Source organism: Lissotriton vulgaris, chromosome 6 (genome assembly GCF_964263255.1).
Source record: "Lissotriton vulgaris chromosome 6, aLisVul1.2, whole genome shotgun sequence".
Classification (NCBI taxonomy): Eukaryota; Metazoa; Chordata; class Amphibia; order Caudata; family Salamandridae; genus Lissotriton; species Lissotriton vulgaris.
The window spans coordinates 144,933,622-144,956,178 of record NC_141694.1 but is presented as its reverse complement, the minus strand read 5'-3'; the positions used below and the strand labels follow the sequence as shown (position 1 = coordinate 144,956,178).

General features: G+C 43.6%; 1 protein-coding gene across 1 annotated transcript in view; it reads left to right on the top strand.

The window, feature by feature from the left end:
- Positions 1 to 22,557, top strand: part of XKR6 (XK related 6) — a 703,926-nt gene that overhangs the window by 602,518 nt on the left and 78,851 nt on the right. The window lies entirely within an intron of this gene.

The following is a 22,557-nucleotide window of genomic DNA, read 5'->3' as shown; positions in this document are numbered from 1 at the left end:
GGAAAGCCTCCAACCACGGTCTTAAAGCTTCTGACTAGTGGTCAGAGGCTTTTCGACCAACCTCGTAATCGCCCCCTGAGCCTTTATTCTTCAAGTACAGGCATGACTAACAGGACAAAGGCCCAGGAAGAAAATGCCTAAACGTTCTTTCAAGCCATTCACTTTATTAACTTCTTTTTCTCATGCCCATAAGATCCCCTATGCATCCCCCTAAATATAACACCCATAGCATGAGACACACAAAACTACTCCACCAAACAGAACAGGAAATCAACAAGTACATCTTTTTAGTACAGCTCCTCCACCCAACACTTTACATGACAAAGTCATAGACCCTCTTTGGGGCATTCTATATAAGTTGTGAAACACAATTGCATACAGAATTGTCGGACGTCTTCACACAGTTCAGTTTATAAACTTTATTCGATTGTTCATAAAAACATCATAAAAGTGTACAGAATAAAAAAGGGCACTTAAGAATTGATAAGAAATGGGGAATAAAGTACATAAAGTATACAACACAATAAAGAAACACGGACTAGCAGCAAAGGATATTAACCAACATTAAAAAACCATACTTTTTCTAAACCAGACTGATTTAAGAATAAAGGTTGCAGTGAAAAAGCAAATGTCCGGGGTGGCAAGTGCGAATAAGAATCTCATAGCATTAGCAGTACTGGACATAGAATGTTTCTTAAACAACGGTTTGAGGTATAAAACTCGCAAAGATTTATACAAAGGGCATATCAGCATAAAGTGCAACGTGCTTTGCTTAGTAATTCCGTCACACGGGCAAGGAGTGGCAGAATGTATGTTCATACTTGGGAATGCTACCAAGTTATGCACAATGCCTAATCTAAGCCTGGTTAAAACAAATTGGTGTGATTGTCTAGTGATAACTTTCAAGTACATAGGAATCCCGATCCCTTCATCCATTTTGGAAAAATAGAATGCATGGGTAGAATAGTCACTAGATTGTACTCTTCGTCTATTAGGTTTATGGCTCAAAAAAACACCTTTAACCTCCAACTTAGGTATGTCAACAACACACTTGGGGTCTTTAAGAACATCCAGGTCAAATAGTTCCTTAAAAGTTGAAATGACGTATTTTAACCACGGAATCCGGAGTACATTATCCAGGCGTAGACAGTCTTGTATTATTCCCCTGGTAAAGCCGGTTTCATCCTTTAGCCAGATGGACCTCCAGGCCAACAGGGGTCTCAATCCGGTCAAATCGGTTATATAGTGCAGCCCGAGTTCATTGTGGGTCAGTTCCGTGGATGCCGAGGATGGAAGGCAAAGGAGTCTCTTAAGAAATACATTTTCCTGGACTTGCAGGTCTTTTTGTTGCCTGTGGCCCCAAACCCCTGAACCATAAAGGGCAATAGATGCACACCTGTGACGGTAAACGTTCAACATGTCTGGTATGCGGCGGCTTCCTAATTTGGCAGCAAAACGAAATACACTTAAAGATGCTTTGCCCATCCTGGATTTAACATTAAGTTGTTCGGGGGCCCAGGATCCACCGTTGTTAAAAGTAATGCCCAGATAACAGAAATTATTCACGACCTCAATACGGTTTTCCTTAAAATAAAATGATTTGAGATTATTCACCTTTTTTCCGCATGCCATGATATAGGTTTTCGAATTATTCATTTTTAGTTTCTTCCCCTGTATAAAATCATAAAAACAATTCATAAGTTTCTGAAGGCCTAATGGGGTTCTCGAAAGTAAAACAGTATCGTCTGCATAAAGCAGCACCGGGATTGGTTGTCCCTCGACTTGGAGTGGCGTCAGCTTGTACATTGTTTAATTCAGACTCCATGGAGTTTATAAACAATGAAAAAAGTAAAGGGGCCAGGACACAACTCTGCCTAATGCCAGATTTTACCCTAATTTTCCTTGTACACTCTCCCTCTTGACCATAGCGAATCTGAGCTGATAAGTTGTTATACAGTCTTGCCAACAAGTGGATTATCGCTGCCGGAGCACCCAAGTTGATTAAGGTAGACCACAACAGGGTGTGGTCAACCAGATCAAAAGCACTAGAGAGATCTGCAAAGCAGAGGAACAGGGAACCCTGCTTTGCTTTGGTATATTTTCCGATAATGAGGTTTAGATTGATACACTGCCCAATAGTGCCAAGGCCCCTCCTGAAACCAAATTGTGAATCTGCAAGGATGTTATTGGTATTGGCCCACTCCTCAAGGCGTAGCAACAATACCCTGCTCATGATTTTTAGCGAGGAATCCAGAAGGGAGATAGGGCGGTACTTCTTAGCCTCTCCTCTATCTCCCTTCTTATAGATAGGCAAGATAACGGATTTGCTCCAGGTAGAGGGGGTAGTGTCATTGACAGCGGCATTAAACACTTGGGTTAGTAGGGGACTCCACAAAGTACAGGTCGGATTTATACAGATCAACCGGTACCCCATCCGGTCCAGGGGCTTTCCCTCCTTTACTACTTGGAATTGCCAGATCAACTTCCAAGAGGGTGATCCCCAGACATTCATTAGAATTAATGGGATTTACACTAGGACTATCCAGTGCCCTACAGGTTGGATCAAAGATCCCAGTAAAATATTGAACCCAACTGTCCTCACTTACTTGGGCAGTCAAAACTGGGAAGTCCTCATTCTGTAGGAAAGGGCTATTGACAGTGCTCCAGAATAGCTTGCAATCCCGGAGTGCTGCCGCCTTGGTTAGGTCCTCCCAGGCTTGTTCTCTTAGTTCTTGTTTCCTGCGTTTAAGCTCGTGTCTATAGTTAGCCCTTAATAGAATTACTGATTCCCTGTCTCTTGGGCGGTTGGAAAGGGCCCTCTTAAGGTTTTGGAGCGCAGAGGTACAAGCTTTATCAAACCAGCCTAGCTTGGCCCGCTTGGTAATGCCCTTAGTGATGGTAAGGGACTGTTTAATTATATTACCAAGTTCTTCGAAGTCAGTAATGATACAACTTGGGGTAGCATCAACTTCGAGTCAACGGAGTATCACCTCTTGACCTGCATTCACAATTTTCTTTAGTAGTTTGTTGGAATTATTTCCACCCCATTTAATCCGAATGCCATTTTGTCTACAGGGTATAATCTCATCGGCTATCCTTCCATCATAACGGATCTTAGGACCCCAGATGAGGGTTGACAAAGTAATGGCATTGTGGTCACTAATTCCATAGTCCACAATAATGGGGACCGAACAGAGGGGATCAACTGTGTTGTTATCAACAAATAGTCAATAACAGAAGTAGAGTTTCTTACAGTAAAGATTGGAACAATATTACCCTCATGGTCCAGGGCGGGTTGATGGATAACCAAATCGTATTTTAACAGGAGGGTATTAAGAGAATCGCCATAAGGGGTATGGATAAAATGAGCTAAATTCTCCCCATTATCTCCATCGTATCCACATACGTTAGTAAAAGTGTAGGGGCAGGTTTTAATATTAAAGTCTCCCCCCAGATAAGTTCATATGACTTGTGGGAGTCATTACAAATTTTATTTATGGCTGACTCTATCTCATCTACAACACGGGTACTCGAGGGGTCAAATAGATTGTTATAATGGTTGATCAGCAAAGTGTTCCGGCCCCCTCTGTGTTCCAACCTGAGAATTTGAGAGTGTGAGCCCACAATAGAGTGGGACCTCACACATACTGGGAGGTGCACAGACAATAAAATCAACAGACCACCCTTTGCCGTTCCCATGATGGATTCTTGTGCAGGACAATTATAGGAAGTAAAGCCATCCTGGTAAATATCGGACGTGGACCAGGTCTTCTTGAAACAGAGGATGTCAAACCCGGAGATAAACTCCTTCCATCCCAGGGCTGACATCCTCTGTCGCCAACCTGCGATGTTCCAACTAGCCATTTGGTAGCCTGGAGGGCTAGACACCACTGCCGGCTCAGTCGGCACACGGTTATTTGGGGAAACCATGATAATTAACGACTCCTCTGTCGTGCCCAGGGCTTCAAGCGGCTGGTAGAGATCCCTTCTCGCCACATGAGGGGGGGATTCAATCGACGACAGTTTAGGTGGTTCAGAGGGCAGCAAGCATTCAACTAAACACAATTCATTGACCACATCTACCTTGTCCACTGAACCATTGCCCAACTCGGGTTGGGGAGACATTAAATCACCGGTTAGGTGTAGTCAGTCCACTCCCTCCAAGCCATCTAGACAACTATACCGGTTATAGTCAGAGAAAGGGTTATACTGGGGGGTGTACTGGGGCGGGATAGCTGGTCTCATACCATAATTTCTTGGTCTTCCCCTTCGTTCAACCCTTAACCAGTCATGCCCTCCTCTGCCATGGGTTACATGAGTAGGTGGAAAAAAGAAGGACACTGGAAGCGTCTGTATGGTCGAATCAAAGGATCTGTTAAATCCGGCACAAATATGAGATACCGTTCTTGGGTCTCTAAAGGTAACCGTGATACAATCCCCGCTAATAGACTTAGCCGTCTTGCCTACCCAGGGTACCCTCCTTACCATAATAATCTCGTTATGAAGATGGGCCGGGAGGGGTCTGTTCCAGTTAAGCCATTTTATGACCTTACTTTTCAGGGAGCTAAAAGTTTCGGTTTCTCCAGTTTCTAGGGCAGGGGCGCCAGCCAAAACCACCATATAACGGTTTGCTTCCGGGGGGAGGTCAGGCAGACGAGGTCTACGGGCTCTAGAGACTTTAGTTGGGAAACCTTCTGTTCCATCAATCATTGGTCCAGATGGACTGATATTACTGGTTTGGGGTACGGGAGGTAACTGTGAGGGGACATTATTACACTGGGATGGATCCTGGTGTACTGGGGGGGGGTCCCTTATGAGGACCGGTAGGATGTTGAGCTACATTAACTTGTTGAGTAACAGGGAGGGTATGAGTAATCTGTAGGGTGTTGGAGCTACTGGGTTTATTAACATTGGCTAGAATGGTGGCAGTGGTTTTCTCGATGTTAAACAACCTAAGTTCAATCTTTTCCATTTTAGCCTCTAAGGGAAACAGGATCGATTTAAATAAAGTAGCAAGCTTTCAATCGATATCCCGTTAGCAGAGGAAACTGTTGAAGGAATCGTAAGTGGTGGGGTAGAATCGTGTTGGATCTTGGCTGATTTCGATTTTCTACCAGCTTTCTTATTATATGATCTTTTCCTTTTGGCAGTAGCCCCTAGATTCACCCCCTGTGAAATAGAGTTATTAGAGATGACTTCGGATACCGAGGCAGGTAGAATATCGTGCACAATAATATCAAGTTCCACGGGGGTCTGGCTGTCAGCTTCAAGAAGAGGGGGATGATCTTCCACTATGCTAATAGCGGGATCAGGTAATCTTACAGGTGATTTAGCATAAGCAAGTGTCCCCAGGGAGGATCTCTTAATGGACGACAGTTCTTTGGACAAACGTTTTTCAAGGAGGTTAATTTCAGTGTCAATAATAGTATTTGCCCTGATAAGAAATTTGTCCATACCTCCAGTTATAGAACCTCCTGCAAGCGAGGACTTACTCCGTGTTTCCCGTGCAGCCATGAGGACCAATAATGAGTGCAGGAGAATTACAACAAAAGTAAGAGGGGTGGCCCGGTCCGGTCACTATTGGTCACGAACGGGTACAAACGGGCACAAACGGGCCCACCCTTGGCCCGGGCTTCGCCCGGCACCGTCCCGCGCGCGTTCCGCGTACGCGGTTATAAGGCTGGAATTATACATGTGCAGTGTGGGCGTGGCTACAGGGACAGCGGGCCAGGTGAGAAAGATTGGCCTTGCAGGGACTCCTGGTAGTTGGAGTCCCTGCCTTCACGCTCGCAGCCCTGTAAGCTTCCACGAACCCCTTCAAAGGTCCAGGTGAAGCGGGACCCGCAGAGCGGGTCCGGCGAACAGTAGCGTTGGTCTCAGAAGGCACAAGAGACAATCCCAGCAATCACCGTCTGTAGGCGAACGAGAAGGAGAACCCCTTCACACACCTATCACCTCTCTCATTCACCCACACATCCATTTGGACAAGTATGTCACTACAGATACCTTATTGTTATTCCACAACTTACTATCCTTCAATTGCACAACACAGTTTTTCACCACAATCGCCCATTTTGGAACAGAGAACATGGAAGAAGCTTTTGGTACTATCCCTGACATAATTACCCACAGACAAATTCAGACTCCTCTTCTACCTTTCAACATACTTGGACTGAGCTTGTAGTCTTTTCATAAAGATCTCCCTCATTTTTAGGTTGAGCCTGGACAGTTCTAGGGTTGTTAGGTGATCTGTTGTCTGTACTTTCTGGGGTTTGACTCTTCCCATGCTTTGGATTGACTTTTGTGTGTGTCATTTAAAAATCGTAGTCTACTAATGGTGGGTTCATGTCCCACTTTTTCTGAGAAGTTCGCTCCCAGGGTGTATTACTGTGGGTGTGAGCAGCGATGCGCACCCAGTCCCTAGTTGCAGTCAGGTGCATTATATCTTCTGTTGCTGCATATGTTGCTATTTGCGTAAATTTCATTTATTTACACTGTGATACACCATGTTTAAGCTATCACAGCTGCCGCAAGTATGCTTATGTTTAAAAAGAAAAAACAGACTTTTTGCAATTGTATGTTTTCAGTGGCCTCATGCTTCTTTATTTACTAATATTTGGTGTTTTATGCGTACATTTTATTGCTTTATGCATGCCTTTATTTACTGTTTTAACCCCTTCGATGCTCATGACGGAACGGTTCCGTCATGAGCATCGGTCGCACTGTGCTCATGACGGAACCGTTCCATCATAACCACACCCGCGAATGGAATGTTCAGCACCGGGGTAGAATCGGCGCCGCAGGCAAGGTGTTAAAAGGAATACATGGCACATTTCTGCTTATATTTTTAAAAAATAACACACCGGACTTCCTATATATGTTTCTTTTTAGTAGCCTCATACTTTATGTATTTATATCTGAAGGGCCGTAGCGCTTCATGCCTTAGAAAGGAGTTCTTTAGAATGAATCGCTTTGAATAACACGCTGTGCTGCTGGCTTTCTAAAGAAATCTCAAAGTACCACAATGTCGTTTACAGCACAGTCCACATTGTGGGACACTGAGTTGTGCATAAAGGTAGTGCATTTGAAATTGTGATGGAGCGACTTGACTCTGTGTTGTTGGTTTTCCAAGGGTGCACTTTGACGTACAGATATGCCATTTAAATCACAGCACTGATGCAGTAAACTTAAGCGCTGTCAGATGTTTTCAGAACACATGTAAAAAAAGCATGCATTTGTGCTTGCTGTAGGCTATTTGAACAGGGAAATGAACAGTGAAACCCAGGAGACAAGACCATAAATAGGCTCATAAACAGCCAGAAAGCCTAATAAGTTCACCTACACAACCACCTACATACTGACCCACCACTTACTCATTCATCCACCTACCTACTCATCCACCCATTCACACATGCATTTACTGATCCATTTACACATTTTCATTAACACTATTAATCCAACAGCTCGCCCATCCACGCCCCCACACCCTCATACATTCTTTGATTCATCTTCTCACCAACCTATCTATGCATTCGTCCATCAGTCAACCAAGGAGTGACCCATTCTTCAACTCAGCCATCCATCTACTTTCATTCGATCTATCCATTCATCCCATAGTTAACCTGGCCTTCTTTATGTTCTTTCTGCACGCAGTGTCAAAATTATGGTGGCTGTTTTGACATTCTTATAATCGGAAAGTCAATTTGAGGTCGCTTGAGTTTCCCTCTGTTCCTTGACTCGTGCTAGTCAAGTTTAGACTAGGGCGTGCGGTTAAAAAACACAGAACGTGAAAAACACCACAAAAAGCATGTTTTTCGAGGCAGACACTGATTTTTTTTTTTTTTGCATGAAAAGTATAGCCCAAAAATGGTAATTGGCAAAATATCGTCCTAATTTTTGTTTCTGCATGCAAGCGTTACACGCAGTTTAAGTTTTGTAAGGGTTGATATACTTAGCAATTTTGAGAAGTTGCAATGTTACTGAGCTTCACACAATCAGAACGTCAGACAAAGCTCTAAATAATTCTTTTTTTTAAAAAAAATGCGTTTCCATCCGATTTTTTTTATTGTGCTTTTGATAAATACTTCATCGGAAATTAACAAACTCTACTCCTTGATGAAGTTGCGTGGTTGCTGTCTACAACTCCTTCATTTCTTTGAGTCCGTTCCGGTTTCCTTTTTGTCTCCCCGGGCCACAGAATTCCAAACTGTTTTCAACCACTTTGTGAAGTTTTGTTGCTGTCTGTGCCCCAGCCTTACCAGCTCATTAGGCTTACTTCTCACTACCACATTAAATTACTGGTATTTTTAAATATTTGTTATTAGTGTTTCTATATTGCACTTTGATTCTTTTATTATTAAGCAGCAAAAAGCATTATGTTAATAAGTCGTGCAACTAATTAAAACTTTCTTTCCTGCTTTTATATTTGTGTAACTGGCTGGGCTATCTTACTACTCGCTTATGTCTGTGAATTTTCGCGCGCTGCCCATATTAAAATTAATATAGTTGTAATGTGCATATATTGTTCATAATTACTGGAAAACAAAAGTTTTTATTACATTTTGGTAAACGTATCTACTAGTTTTTGAAATCTATTCATTTAATTTCCTAGAGCACATATTCGCTTAATGAAGCGTTCTAAAAAAGTTAGTTATTATAGTTTTACTGTTGAGTATGTGAGCGTGTCCAGTCTTTTGGTTTAACCTTTTTTGGTTGTTTCTGTCTTGTTTTAAGAGAGGAAGTGCTTAAATCTTTTTTTTAGCACTGTTGACTGGGACTCTCACCCTTATGAGGTTAAACAGCAAAAGCTTTTGAATGTATCAGCTGCGGTGCCTATTAAAAGCTTATTGGCTACGTCTATATTTGTGTACCTTGCTCAGCCATCTTACCCAGTAATCTTTTCCCACCTCCCATATTGCAGGTCTGTGATTATCCCAAGTATTTTTTCAATGCACATTCCAGTTTAGTGGCTGATGCCATTATTAATGACTTTACTGCTTTTACTCATTCTTCTGTGATAAAAAAATACATATAACAATCACCAGAAGTCGTTGGGTCTTCCCTGTGTTGTGGTGATTACTGTCACTTGGGGCAGCCATTTTGCTAAAAACACACGTGAGCAAAGCTATGTTGCAGTAATGTGCGATAATGTGCTGCATCGCTAAATACTTGCAAGGTCCCAAAGGCAAGACCAATTGCATTGCAAATGCTTGTTTGTTCTGGAATCAGGTACTCTCATCCAAGAGCTTAACAACTTAGACAAAGGTACCCTACTTCTCCGAAGGATGAACAGCGATATTTCTGTGTCTGCACTGGGTGTGGTTCTTATGGCCCACAAACGTTTCCTCACTTCTTGTATGCCATTCAACCCATTGGCCCTGGATAATCCCATATTATCTTTGATGATCCTTTTGCATCTCTCAGCAAACCATTACTTCTAGGATGATGCAGCAACATATTGGTATGCCTTACTAATAGGTGTTCCAGGAACTCTTTAAACTGTAAGGATGTTATTTCTGTCATATCGATCTTTCCATTTGACTATTAACTGTTCACACAGAAACTAGATTGAGGTAATCACTTTCTTCTCTACTAATGTACTCCATAGGCATGCCCGACAGGCAATCTGCAAGTGTATTTTTGGCCTCAGGAATGTATTCTACTTTTTAACCATACTCCTGTAATCTGTATTGCCACTTGGCAATTCTTGGGGTGGCCGTGCCAGCATCCGTGGCCATGATTAGGTCTATTAGCGGTTTGTGGTCAACACATATTGTGAACTTGCTACCCCACAAGTAAGTCTTGAAATGTGCTATGCCTCATCAACAAGCCAATGCCTCATGTTCCAAAACTGAGTATGACAGTTCAGCTCCTTTCAAACTCCACAAGTCAAAGGGAACCACTTCCTCCGTGCCATTCTGTTTTCAGAGCAAAACAGCTTCCAAACTTAATTCTCTTGTGTCAGGCATGGCGATATTGGCATCACACATGTCAAAAGGTTTTTACAGAATGGCTTGAGCAACTCCTCTCTTCATCATATCAAACTGTTGTACTCAAAAGTTCTTCTCAGACAAATGTTCCACTTTTCTTTAATAATTTACACATATTATGAGTCTTCTTTCCACACCTTGCCATGAACCTAGCATAGAACTCCAGCAGTCCCATGAAGGACCGCAACTGATTTTTATTTTCTGGAGTGGCAAATTCTTCAATCAATTTAATCAGACTACCCTTTGGTTCCACACCCTTAGCAGACAACTTATAGCCTAGTAGCCCACACCCAAAACACCAACTTTGCATTACTCAACTTTAAGGGTAAGCCATTTATCTCTCAAAATTCCGAAAATTTGTTGCACATTAGTATCGTCCACATTTCTGATGGGAACCAATATCAAAATATCATCCTGAAATGTAATGACAACTGTTATTCCCTTAAACATGTTTTCCACCAGTCTTTGAAGAACTGCTAAGGCAGAGGCCAAACCAAAAGGCATTCATTTAAAGTGGTACAACTCTTTGTGAATGATAAAAGAAGTGAGATATCTTGAGATACTGTGATGATCAATTTGGTGATAAGCAGATGTTATATCTGATAATGTAAAGATCTTTGCTCCTTTCAAGGTAGCTTACATTTCTGTTATGTTGGGGAGTGGGTGCCTGTCAATCCAAATTTTTGAATTTAAATAACACAAATCAACATACATGTGTAAAGATCGATTTCCTTTGCAAGTAAACACTATGAGAGTCAACCATTCAGAATTTTCAGCTGGTTCTATCACTTCTTTGACACAACGTTTTTCCAATTTGTTCTTTAGCTCACTCCTCAAAGACAAGGGCACCCTCTAAGTTCCACTGACTGTGCATCCATTTTCACAAACACTTTTTGCACGAAACACTGAAGCCTCCCTTGTTTATCTTGGAAGGCATCAGGAAAATGTCTGATTGAAATAGAATCGCTCACAGGGCACATATTCGAAAAATCGTCCCACAAACAGCACTTGTTCTGAATAATTAGGGTCTTACACTATGACAAGATTTCTTTGTTCCAACCATCCCAACAAACAAGATTCATCCTTGGCTACATAAATAACCACACTAGTCGTATTGTGTTTGAGGTTCAGGGAGGCACCAAACTCTCCTAATTCATCGACTGGTTTTCTTCTATACCCGACAAGTCAAACAGAAGATTGTTTCAAAGAGACCACTTAAAATATTTTTTCAATGTTTTTCCACAACCAAAGTAAATGGAAAAAAAGATCGGAAATGGCTTTGCTTTGCACACCCATGATGTCAATCATACAAAATGGGTGTTTGATAAGATTCAATTAAAACCCCATCACTAACTCTTAATAGATGTATCTTGTTCAGTGGCACAATCATCCTCAGTAGGAAGTAGGACATTGTTGTAGCTGGAGGTAGCATCTTCATCATGTGTGTGAGGTATATTAAACCATGTTTACATTTTTTGACTTGTACATTTGATGAAGATTTGCGTTCTTAAGCAAATGCCCTTTTTCTTACAGTTTGCATACTTTTGACCCATTGCAGGATAGACTTGGATGTTTCCCAGGAGTGTTGCGTTTCCACATCTATATCATTCAACAGTCTTGTTCTCCTCCCCAAACCACTTTTTTCTGACTTTCTTTGAAAGTTACTATCAGGTAAAACATTTTGCACGTGCAGACAGTGTCTGAAATAATCATTTGTTCCATGAACGATGTGGTACTTTCTATGCTACTTGGAAAATATATTGCTTTGTCCAAGGTTAAATTATTAGTTGAGAGCAAGGCTTCTTAGATTTCCCTACTACTCTTTTTACCACCTATTTGTCTCTTTTCATTTCCTCTTCAAAGGACTTGTAGTCACATGAAACAACTTGGATTCTGACTGCTCCCACAAAACGGACAAGAGATTTTCCCGGAATTTCACATCTCTTGAAGAATTTGTCTCTTCTTAGTTATGTTTGTATGTGCTTTAAATCTTATATCTGGAGATTTGATGGCTGATGCTGATTTATTCTTTGCATCACCATCTCCTAGTACAGTGTTCTTGAGTTAGTGAATTAAAATCTTTCAGCGTTCAAAACCTAAGCAATGTTGTAAAATGGCACATTTCTTTTTCTGAGTGAACATATCACCGTTGATGGCATATAGGTACACCTCAAAGCCCTTCTTCCATTATTCACAGTCTCCATCTGGTACAGTTGCCATGGGTGCTAATACTGTAGGAGGAATCACACTGTGTTGCGTAGTGTACACAATGTCTTAAATTTTTTCTCAGCCGTTTATGGTGGTATAATATTCACACTTGGGAAAGATCCTATTCTAACCCCCCACATCCCACGCACCCTTATGTGGTGCGACACGTGGTCCACCCCAGGCCCACCCTAGCAGTTCTCATAATTCAACACCACACATTGAGAGGGTGCACCCGGGTCACAACGATATTAGAAATATGTACATATAACAAATTATAATACTTTTTAGCATTACCACCGGCTGAGGCCGCACGGCTAAAACCAATGTCAACCGTAGTGTTCTTCTGGCAAGAAGTCAACGTGCAAAGCAACACCAGTGTCGTGAATCACAGGTGGTCCACAGACTGTCACTCCCACACACACACTCAGTCTGCACCGATAGACAGTGCAACTGATATCAGCCAGGTCTGTATAGAAGGTACTCGCACATATAAGCACTCAGCACCCTAATGCAGTGCACTGATTCCCATCAGGTCAAATGATAGCACACTGCAGACCCCGTGGCCCAAGCCTCCCTACAGCTTGCACCGACTATGCTATGCCCACAGAGGCAAGGTATCCAGCCCTCCCCTGGATACTAGGCTGCACACGGCTGAAGTCACACTTAGTCAGGGTCCCAGGGAAGAAGATGGGGGTTGGTAACAGGACTAGGAAGCAGTCGTCAAATTGGGGTTTGGCAGCCTCTCGGGAAGTTAACCCAGAGGATGTGAAGCAGAAGCGGGCTGAGGACAATAGTCGGTTACTCAAAAGAGTTCCACAGGGCCTTCCGGTGTCAGCCCAGTTCTGTGAATCACAGGAGATTCATGCAGTCTCTTGACCTGGCTCCGATCACTCTCTGCAGCGTTCCTTCGACCCAGTCAGTCACACTCACTACCCAAGCCAGAGCTGGGCAATACTAACTGGCAACCCAAAGTCATCGAGCTGGTGAGAAGAGGGCAGTTGTTCCACCGCACTGAGGGCCAAACAGGCAACAATCGATGAATGGGGAATGAAGCAGGGAAGCCTATCAGTATGAGGCAGCACCACATCAAGTACACGTTATCAGAGTCGCACCCAGACAATCCGGGCGCAACATCTGGTGGGCGTTAGTCTTTAGTGGGGCCATGATCTGGTTGTCAGAGGCCAAGTATTACAACCTCTTCCTCCAATCTATCCAGCTAGGCCCTCAAATGACAGAGGTCTGTTGTTTCAGTTACATGCCCAAGGTTTATAGCTGTCGCTGGGGAATTCACAGATGTGCTCCCCATCCTCCAGTGTGGACTGGAGCCCAGCAAAAAGGCACACAAAGGGATTTATAGCAGAAAAATGCCCACTTACTGAAAGCTTTTTTTTTTTTTTTTTTAAAGAGAATCTGATCACCTTAATTTATTTCCTGCTATTTATTTCAGCAGAGTAAGAACCAATGTAAACCTATATGTATTGGTCCTGGCTATTTTTTGCCATGTATTTAACATTCAAAAACACATTTATTTGTATTATTCAACGTTTGCCTGAACATAAAGCGATACATATAATGGTTTTCACAAATAAACATAATGGGGTCGATTAGGATCGCGGACGGACTTGAGTCCGTCCGCGACCCCAGAGTATGAGGGAACGTCCGCAGGGGCTGCGGCGTTCCCTCATGTGCGATTAGGATGTGACCGCCACCCTGGCGGTCACATCCTGGATATTTAACATTGCGGCGGGTGCTGCTTCAAGCAGCACCCGCCGCAATGTTAAAAGTGCATGTTTTACATTTACATGCACAAAGCGGCAGGCACCGCGCGGTGCCTGCCGCATTGTGCATGTAAATGCTGGGGGGTACCATAGGTACCCCCCATGTGCACCCCCCACCCGCCAACACCCTGGGGGCCCGCAACGGGCCCCCAAAATCAAAAGTAAACATGCTTTTCCACGGCGGAAAAACCGCCGCGGAAAAGCATGTTTACTAATGCTTCCTAATTTGGCTGGCGGTGTCTGATAGACACTGCCAGCCAAATGAGAGCTTTTCCGCCGCGGTTGTAATCCGACCGCGGCGGAAAAGCAGCGGACAGAAACCAAGACCCACCAGCCATCGTAATACGGCGGTGGGTCTTTGGTGAGTCCGCAGAGGATTTTCCGCCTCCTCCAGGCCGGAGGTGGCTTCCGCCGGCCCGGAGGAGGCGGAAAATCCTCCATCCTAATCGGCCCCAATGTGTACAAATTCATAAAACAATACAACTTTTCACTGTTAGTAAAATTTGTTAATAAGTGCATTAATCACAAACAGTTACTTAATGTTACACCAGTGGTTTGTCAGACCAATAATCACAAGGAACTCCTTGGAAAAACTATTCCTCTTTATTTTTCTGAGTTCCTTTTTCCATGGGGTTAAGTTCTGAGCTTTAGGGGATATACCGTTGAATTAGTCTTCCTATCATGCCAATTGGGCTATATTAGTCACCCTCATGGAGTAACTTGAAAAGTGCTGACACGTTTCAAATTCCTAGATTTATCGGGGGTTTTCTTCAGGGCAAATAGTGCAGTGTAATCTGAAAAAATTAAAAATGCAAATTATAATTGGTCCCTCCTCAGGAATTTACACAATTTTTTAGCTCAACTTAGTATTTGGTTAGGGCACCTGGATTGTTTCTTATAGTTGTGACTCAGGGTTTCAACAATTTGCTTTTTGAACCCTGAAAGGAAAAAAATGACTTTTTTTTAGAATTTACTGAGAAATGATTATGAACTGTATAAAATGCGCACTTTTCTAAAAGGAAAGTGCTTACTCGTAAGTTACTGGAGCCTCATTCGCACATTGTGGATTCTCATATTAGCTCATTTCATTTATTTCGAGCAGCATTTAGCATGTATTTCTGGCTATAAAGAAAAAAGTTGGAAGAGCTACTTAGTTGCCTCTTTGATTATAAATGAAGTTGTCGATCTTAACATTGTATCCCAACACTTACTGGAAAAAACATTCTGATCTGCAACAAGCTTGTCTGAAGCTATATTCTGTTTTGATTTATGATCTGGAGCTAAAAGGAGACATTTGTTAAAGTGGACTTATCTCTCTGGTTTTGTAAATTTTTTGTTCTTCACACACATTTAGGTTGGCCATATTAAGTTAAAAAATCGACTGAGCCACTTACTTTAGCTCACCTACTAGAAGTGGCATTTATCAGCTATTAATTACAAAACCACCTTTGCCACAGGAGAAGGTTTGTCATTGCAAATCCAATGATAGGAAACATTATGAGGCTGCAGCACTGCAATCCACTATTGTAGCCTGAAGTAATTTCAACCATTTAATAATAATAATAATACTGATTCTTGTATAGCGCGAACAGCTACCTCGCGAGGAGGTGTCCCGGCGCTGAAAAGAAACCGCAGCAGCAGAGAGGAATGCAGGGAGAGGTACTAGGCTTTCTGTCCAAAGAGCCAAGTCTTTAGGAGTTTCCTAAAGATGGCTTCTGACGGGGCAGATTGGATGGCAGGGGGGAGGGAGTTCCAAAGCTTCGCAGTGCCTACCGAGAAAGATCTACCTCCGAGTCTCGCTCTTCTCGCTCGAGGTACAGCCAGTAGGGTCTGCGAGTTTGATCTCAGGTGTCTCTCTTGATGGTAGCGGGGGAGTCGGAGTTTCAGATAATTAGGACAAGTACCTTTTTGTGCTCTGTAAGCTAGGGTGAGCGCCTTGAATTTTACTCTGCTTGTCACTGGAAGCCAGTGCAGCTCGTGAAGCTCGTGAAGCTTTCCTCATGATAGCATATGAGAAGAGCAAACATCATAGGTAATGAAAACACACATGGGTATTCCTCACTACCTGGGCAGGGAACACACCTGTGCACCTTCGCGGCCTTTCACCTACCGCTCGCTTCACCCCTTAAGACATACTCCAGAGGTGCTCTAGTGGTAGTGAAAGCTCCTCTTAGGTTTGGCCAGTGATTGGAAATGCCAACTTGAGCATAAATGCACTTGTGCATATACATGCCTGCAATGGCAGGCTGGACACATGTTTAAAAACACTGTAGGTGCAAGTGCACACACCAGCCTGCAATGACAGGCTGGACACATGTCTACGCACATCTTTGGTGTAAGTGTGCACACACAGGCCTCCAATGGCCGGCTTGTGAGATGTGTTAAAAACATTAGGTAAGCACCACTTCCTACCATGTGTAAGAAGGGCACGTGCACTGTCACACTGCATTTACAGTGGAAAAGTGCCCATAGCCTGAAGGCCACAGCAAGAGAATCAGCAAAACCCAGGAGGTGTCCCGTGGGAAGAGCCCACCCACATGGGGCCACTTGCCTACCCGGGCATAAAACATGCATGTGTCCCTACCTGGCCACTCTCTTACCACATGTTGCAACTGTCAGGACGTACCCTAGGGTTGCTCTGGTGATAGTGAAAGGCTCACTCAGAGTTGGCTAATGAGTGAAAAAGGCCAAACTGAGGACGAGACATGTTTGACAAGCATTTCTGGTGGGTGGCACTATCATTGCTGCGTTCCGCTACTAGCCAGTGCAGTACCTGCCCCAGGTATGCAGTGTACCTTTTTACAGTGCACTCACAGGTACACCACCTAAACTAATCAAGTAAGCACCCCTTCCTAGCATGTGTAGGAAAGGCGCACACACTTTCTCACTGCAGTACAGTGGGAAGGTGCCCAGAGTCCTAAGGCCACGGACAGAGAGTCAGCAAAAACTAGGAGGACAAAAAGCAAAAATAAAGTAGGGAAATGTCCTAAGAAGGGCCATGTCCAACTGGGTGTTTGTGAAATCCACAAATATCTTTTTCTATTTCTTTCCTTAACATATAAAAAGTATTTCTATGTGAAGGTTTCCATTCTTCTACACTTTCATGAAACATAGATGTTCTGTGTGTAATTTCCCACACTTACCTACCTTTGTTACCTTACACCTGGTGGTGTAGTAAATGTGGAGAAGTGCCCTATCATCCTCCTTTTTAAGAGCATCATTTATGAAAGAAAGACTTTTTTTAAAACATATTTTATTTGCCAAAAGCACGTAGAGCGGAGCTCTGTAACCCAGAGGCTTCCGTAGCATCAATATACAATTTCATGACTTTGACACTTTTCTCACATATGAAAAAAATATTGAAAGGACTTGCAATTAAAGAAAAACAAAAAATAAACAAAGAACATACAATACCCTTCACCCCACACCCCATCGCACTGTCAACCAAACAAAATCAGCATACACAGTTGAAGCAACAGTCCTAGACTCACCACTGTATATTTCTAAGAAGGCGCGATACCATCCAGTGTAAACCCCCCCCAGTAAGGGGAAGGAATAAGATTAAAGCCAGTCCGAGCCCTGTCCTGGAACAGCCTCCAATTCCAGTCCCCGATAGTCTGCCCAGAGCTTCCAGATTTTGTAGTGTTTACTCAACTCGCTACAAAGATGGGAGCCTCCAAACCCATGCAGAAATCCAGACCTGTCTTCCAGACTGAGATGGAAGGCGCAGCTGTCGCCTTCCAGGCTCTAGCAATATTGCGTTTGGCAAGGGTAAAGCCCAGGAGCATAAGGTGACGTTTGTAAACGATGCCCCAGACATCGTCCATGACATGTAGAACTAGCTTAGGTGAGCGGGGGAGGTCCCACCCCGCCAAAACCTCGCCAGCACGGAACAATCCCATATGGTATGCGCCAGGGTACCCTCCTCATGCATGCAGCGAAGACACACCGGGGAAGCCACCAACCCCACCCTGTACAGCCTGACTCTAGTGAAATATACCCTATGGAGATATTTAAACTGGATGAGCCGAAGGCTCATAGCAATGCCCCCCCCCCCACGAGGGGATGCGAGGGCATCTGTCCAGTCCTCATCTTCGAGCGAGCCCACATCGCTCTCCCATGCCTCATGGAAATGCTGCTGGGATGAGGAGCTATGCGTGACCAGGGATTGGTAAATTTTAGATACCTTATGGTCCTCCACCGGGCTGAAGTTGGCCAGTTCCTCCAAACCTGCAAAGCTAGGGGAAAGAGGAAGCCGAAATTGTAAATATTTAAGAAAGAAAGACTTTTAAAGGAAAAAAAAATTCCTTATTTGAGAGGAAACAAGAGGCGTGTTTTAATATTTCTAATGTCCTCTTCCTAAAGCAAAGAGAGAAAAACTTGAAGAAACCTAGAAGATATATGCTACTTACACACATCCCCACTGACTTTGGGTGATTTTAGGGCTCATTCCCACAGAATCTACATCACTTACTACTTGTTTCAAATTAGATGGACAGATAAGTGTGGTGGAAGCACTGAAGATGTTTGTCAATAACCTTACATTTGTGACTTTATGGGTGTTCATTACAGTTGCAAGTACTACCTCCCCCCCCCCCCCCCCACACCCTCCTGAGAACACTTACTGGGTGGCACTTATGAAGACTGAAATTCCAATCAACTCGGGAAATTCCTCAATTAGAACTGACATCACTGTTCCTTAAATTCAGCAGATCCTGATTTATATACATCAAGAATTTACAAATGTGTATTCTAATATTAAAGTACATATACAGCCAGATTCATGAAGCTTAGTTGCGCTCGCAAAGGGCCAGATTCTGAGAATCTGGCCCTTTGCGAGCGCAATTTTTGCATTTGGGATACATCATCCCAAATGCAAAAATCGGTAAATGCGATTTCGCTAAATTGCGTGAAATTACATTAAAAGGAATCCCTATTTGAGATTCCTTAAATGCAATTCATTAACCATTTATAAATTGCGACTTCTCAATTTCGGGCCGCTATTTACCGTGAGGTCAAGCCTCGTGGTAAATAGCGAGAACTTAGAAAAATGCTTTTAAATGCATTTTCTAAGTTGCATGTTGCACACACACATGTCCTTTGGACATGTGTGTGCGCAACACCAATGTAGATTATATTTCAGGGGTGCTACAGGGTGTCCTTTGGACACCCCTAGCACCCTTGAAATCGCATCCTTATTTGCGATTAGCAAATTGCTAATCGCAAATAAGGAATGTGTAGGAATCGCATTTTATTCTGCGATTCCTACATGAATCCCGTTTTGCGAGTCTGTAATAGCGATTCCTTATGAAGATTGTTTCTAAGAATTCAATGACCGCTTCCAACTTTGGGGTTACTAACCGGGGGTAAAACACCAGATTGTGTCCATGAGTCCCATAAGGTGCTTTTCCCACCAGGAGTGGAAGCAATCTGCCCCCCTCCCGCCCCCTTCCTCCCCCCGACAGCCATGTTTGTGCTCCCGAGCTCCGTCCCCATCCCAAGACACGGCTGCCTAAGAAAGTGCTCGAGGAATATTTTAATAAGTCGGAAAGTTTTTCCAGGGCCAGAAGTCAAGAAGACCTGGAGCAGTACAGCCTTCCCCACTTCTTAGAAGAGATCTCCCCCCCATCCCCGGGTCCCAGAGGGAGGGCATCCGAATAGACAGACACACAGGGGACAGACAGACATTGATCGGTACTCACAGATCTCCATCCTCTGGAACAGCGAGCGCTTGCAGTTGCATGTGCAGGAGACATTGGGCTGAATGTCAGCGGCTGTGCTGTTCAGACCCATCAAGTTATACATTTACAAAGCAGGCACGGCGAGAAGTGGGGGGCTCGAGGCGCGGCGGAGGGATCTCCTGAGCCCGGCAGCAGCCCATCGAGAGGGCCCCAGCCACCTACATCACCGTGGGGCCGGAATCCAGCCCAGGAACCCGGCGGTCTCTCCGTCCAGTGTGGTCTAAAGTGCCGGCGCCGCCTCTGACTCGCCGTGTGCCCCTCGGCTGCCCTAGGTTCACTGTGCCCCCAAGTCCAGGGGGGGCAATGCGAAGGCTGCCCTTGACTCGCTGCTCCCCCAGTCCTGGCGGGGCAAAAATTGGTGCAACCCGGTCGCCGAGGGCACGTAGTTGTCATTAGTCGATTTACACGTACTCGGGGCTTTGGAATCCGCGCAGAACCGGTACAGCAGGTAATAATGATTATATCTACATTGGCCTCGCCAATCAGCACATCACAGGGATTATACAGTACAATATCACCCTACTTTAGAATTAATGACGTGATCCGTTAAGTATTGGCAACATAATGTTACAAAGCCATACCCCCCATCTTAGATCAAACTTTAAAATGGCGAAAACAAAGCTTGGAGAAAAAAAAAACCAACCCGCCCACCGCCGAGATGACACGCACAGAGGGGCGGAGAGGGAAGAAATCGCGGGAACGCCCACGAATCTGGTCCGGCCATGACGGACAGATCTCTGTTCCAATGGCTAGCCTCCATTTATGGAGCTAGCCGATGGAACAGAGGGGCGGATTCCAAGCCACACTCTTTCTAACATTAGATTTTGCCTGCGCCGAAAAGCTGCACAGAGCACAGCCTTCGGCGAGGCGAAACCTAAAACAGTACTTCTTTGGGTTGTGAAATTCCGGCAGGTTTGACCTACCGACATATGACAAAGGTTAGGACTTTATTGCACCCGTCAGTTACCGTGTGTAGTAAACTCTGCATAATTCGGCTTTCCAGCACAGGGGTCTGAAAACTCTGGCCCACTCACAATCAGGGCCATAGATTACAGCTGAGTGCCTATTTTTTTTTTTTATATCGTTGTGTGCCCATGCACCTATTAGGCCGGCCTATGAATACCTCCAACTAAATCGAAGATCAATATTACAGATTAAAGTCTGCTAACAGCATTTCATTGTCTTATATGTGCATATATTGTTATGAAATTTGCAGCTTTATCGAGCTGCTATATTGTGACTTCCAGTTGGCTAAAGCTATTTAAAAAAACAGAGCAATTACTGTTTTCAGTCCCGTGTACATCAGAGAAAGTAAAATGTGTGTTTTTGAACATGCTTAAAATGTTAGTTCCCATCATACACCAGTATTAAGAAGCAGTGAACTCCTATTTTGAAATATGTGAAAAGTAACTAGCTAGTATTTCTTTTACATCTGCACACTTTAAGAAATCTTTCTCATAAGCATTTTTCTTTCACATATTCCTGTTTCCCAGCATGTGTCACCAAGCGTCAGTTTATAAAGGCCCTCCCTTTGTAGCCATAAGCATCCTAACACTGTTATTCGTGCAAAAATGAATAAGCAAAACTTTGTAAAGGTCAATATTTCCTGGGCTTAGTATTACCGAAACAATACAAAAGGTGTGCAGTTCCTGGGGAGGAAAGGACGGAACGATCTAGGCAGTGCTTGAAATTGAAAAATAGAAGTGCAGGTACTCTGTACCAGAGTACCTGCTTGTTTCTGAGAAGTGCCGGTACTCTCCAATTAAAAGTATTACGTCACTCTTGAGCAGTGCCGGTACTCTCCCTCTCAAAATAAAAAAGTGCTGGTACTCCGTACCAGACAATACCGGCTTATTTAAAGCACTGGATCTAGGTCACGGAAACTGAGACAACAGATCTGGGAATCTGATTACTCAGAAGCAAGATGCCTCACACACTTGTGTAGGGGTTATGCTTCCTCATCGGGCAGCTCCTTGCTGGGCCAGCGCTGCAGTGCCCAATGGGTCCCTCAAGGGAACTCTTTGCCGGAGGTCTTTTGAGCAAGAGATGCTGGTGTGAGGTGTAGGATAGAGGTGCTCTTGGTATAGATTGGTGCAGTGTGAATTAGTAGTTAAAAATATCTTAGAGATACCCAATTAAATGTAATTGTGAATTCTCTTGTTATGATTAAAAGGCAATGGGTGGCTGACTGTAGAAGTAATGGTCCAGCTCATAAAAGAGCGAGAGAGAGAGAGAGAGAGAGAGAGAGAGAGTTAGTTACCTTGTGTGGTATCTTCCTACTTTTTGAAAAATCTGTTAGCTGAGCTTAATTAGGCTAAAAAACACCTAAATATGTTCTCTATCAAAATCGGGGAACGCAGTAGATTTTGGCATTTCGTGCACTTTATTTGGTTCATTGAGAACCACATGAACTACACTCTTGCAAGTTACTGGCTGCCTTTTGCCTTGTTTTTTTAATCAGTGGCAGGAGAAGGAAATAAACAACTTTTTTGTGAACTTGTACCACTATCTGCTTCTTGCAAAATGAAAAATACATTTCACCTAGCCTTAGCGTGAAGTGACAGATTATATAGTATTTGACAAGTTGGATCTTCAGTTCATTTACTGAATGGTAGGAACGATAGAGCAAGTTTGATGTTCAAAGAGATGTTTTTCCACATGTGAGGTGGCTTGCCTCCTGATCTTTACTTTGTTGCATATCATTAGTTTTGTATTCCACGGCAAATGGTATAGCAATCATGAGTAAGGATTGCTTTGAATTCAGTGACATGGCACATGTTGACACACTTGCAATGTGTGTTCAGCACATCTTGGTTCCTGAGAATGTTGATAAATATGGTG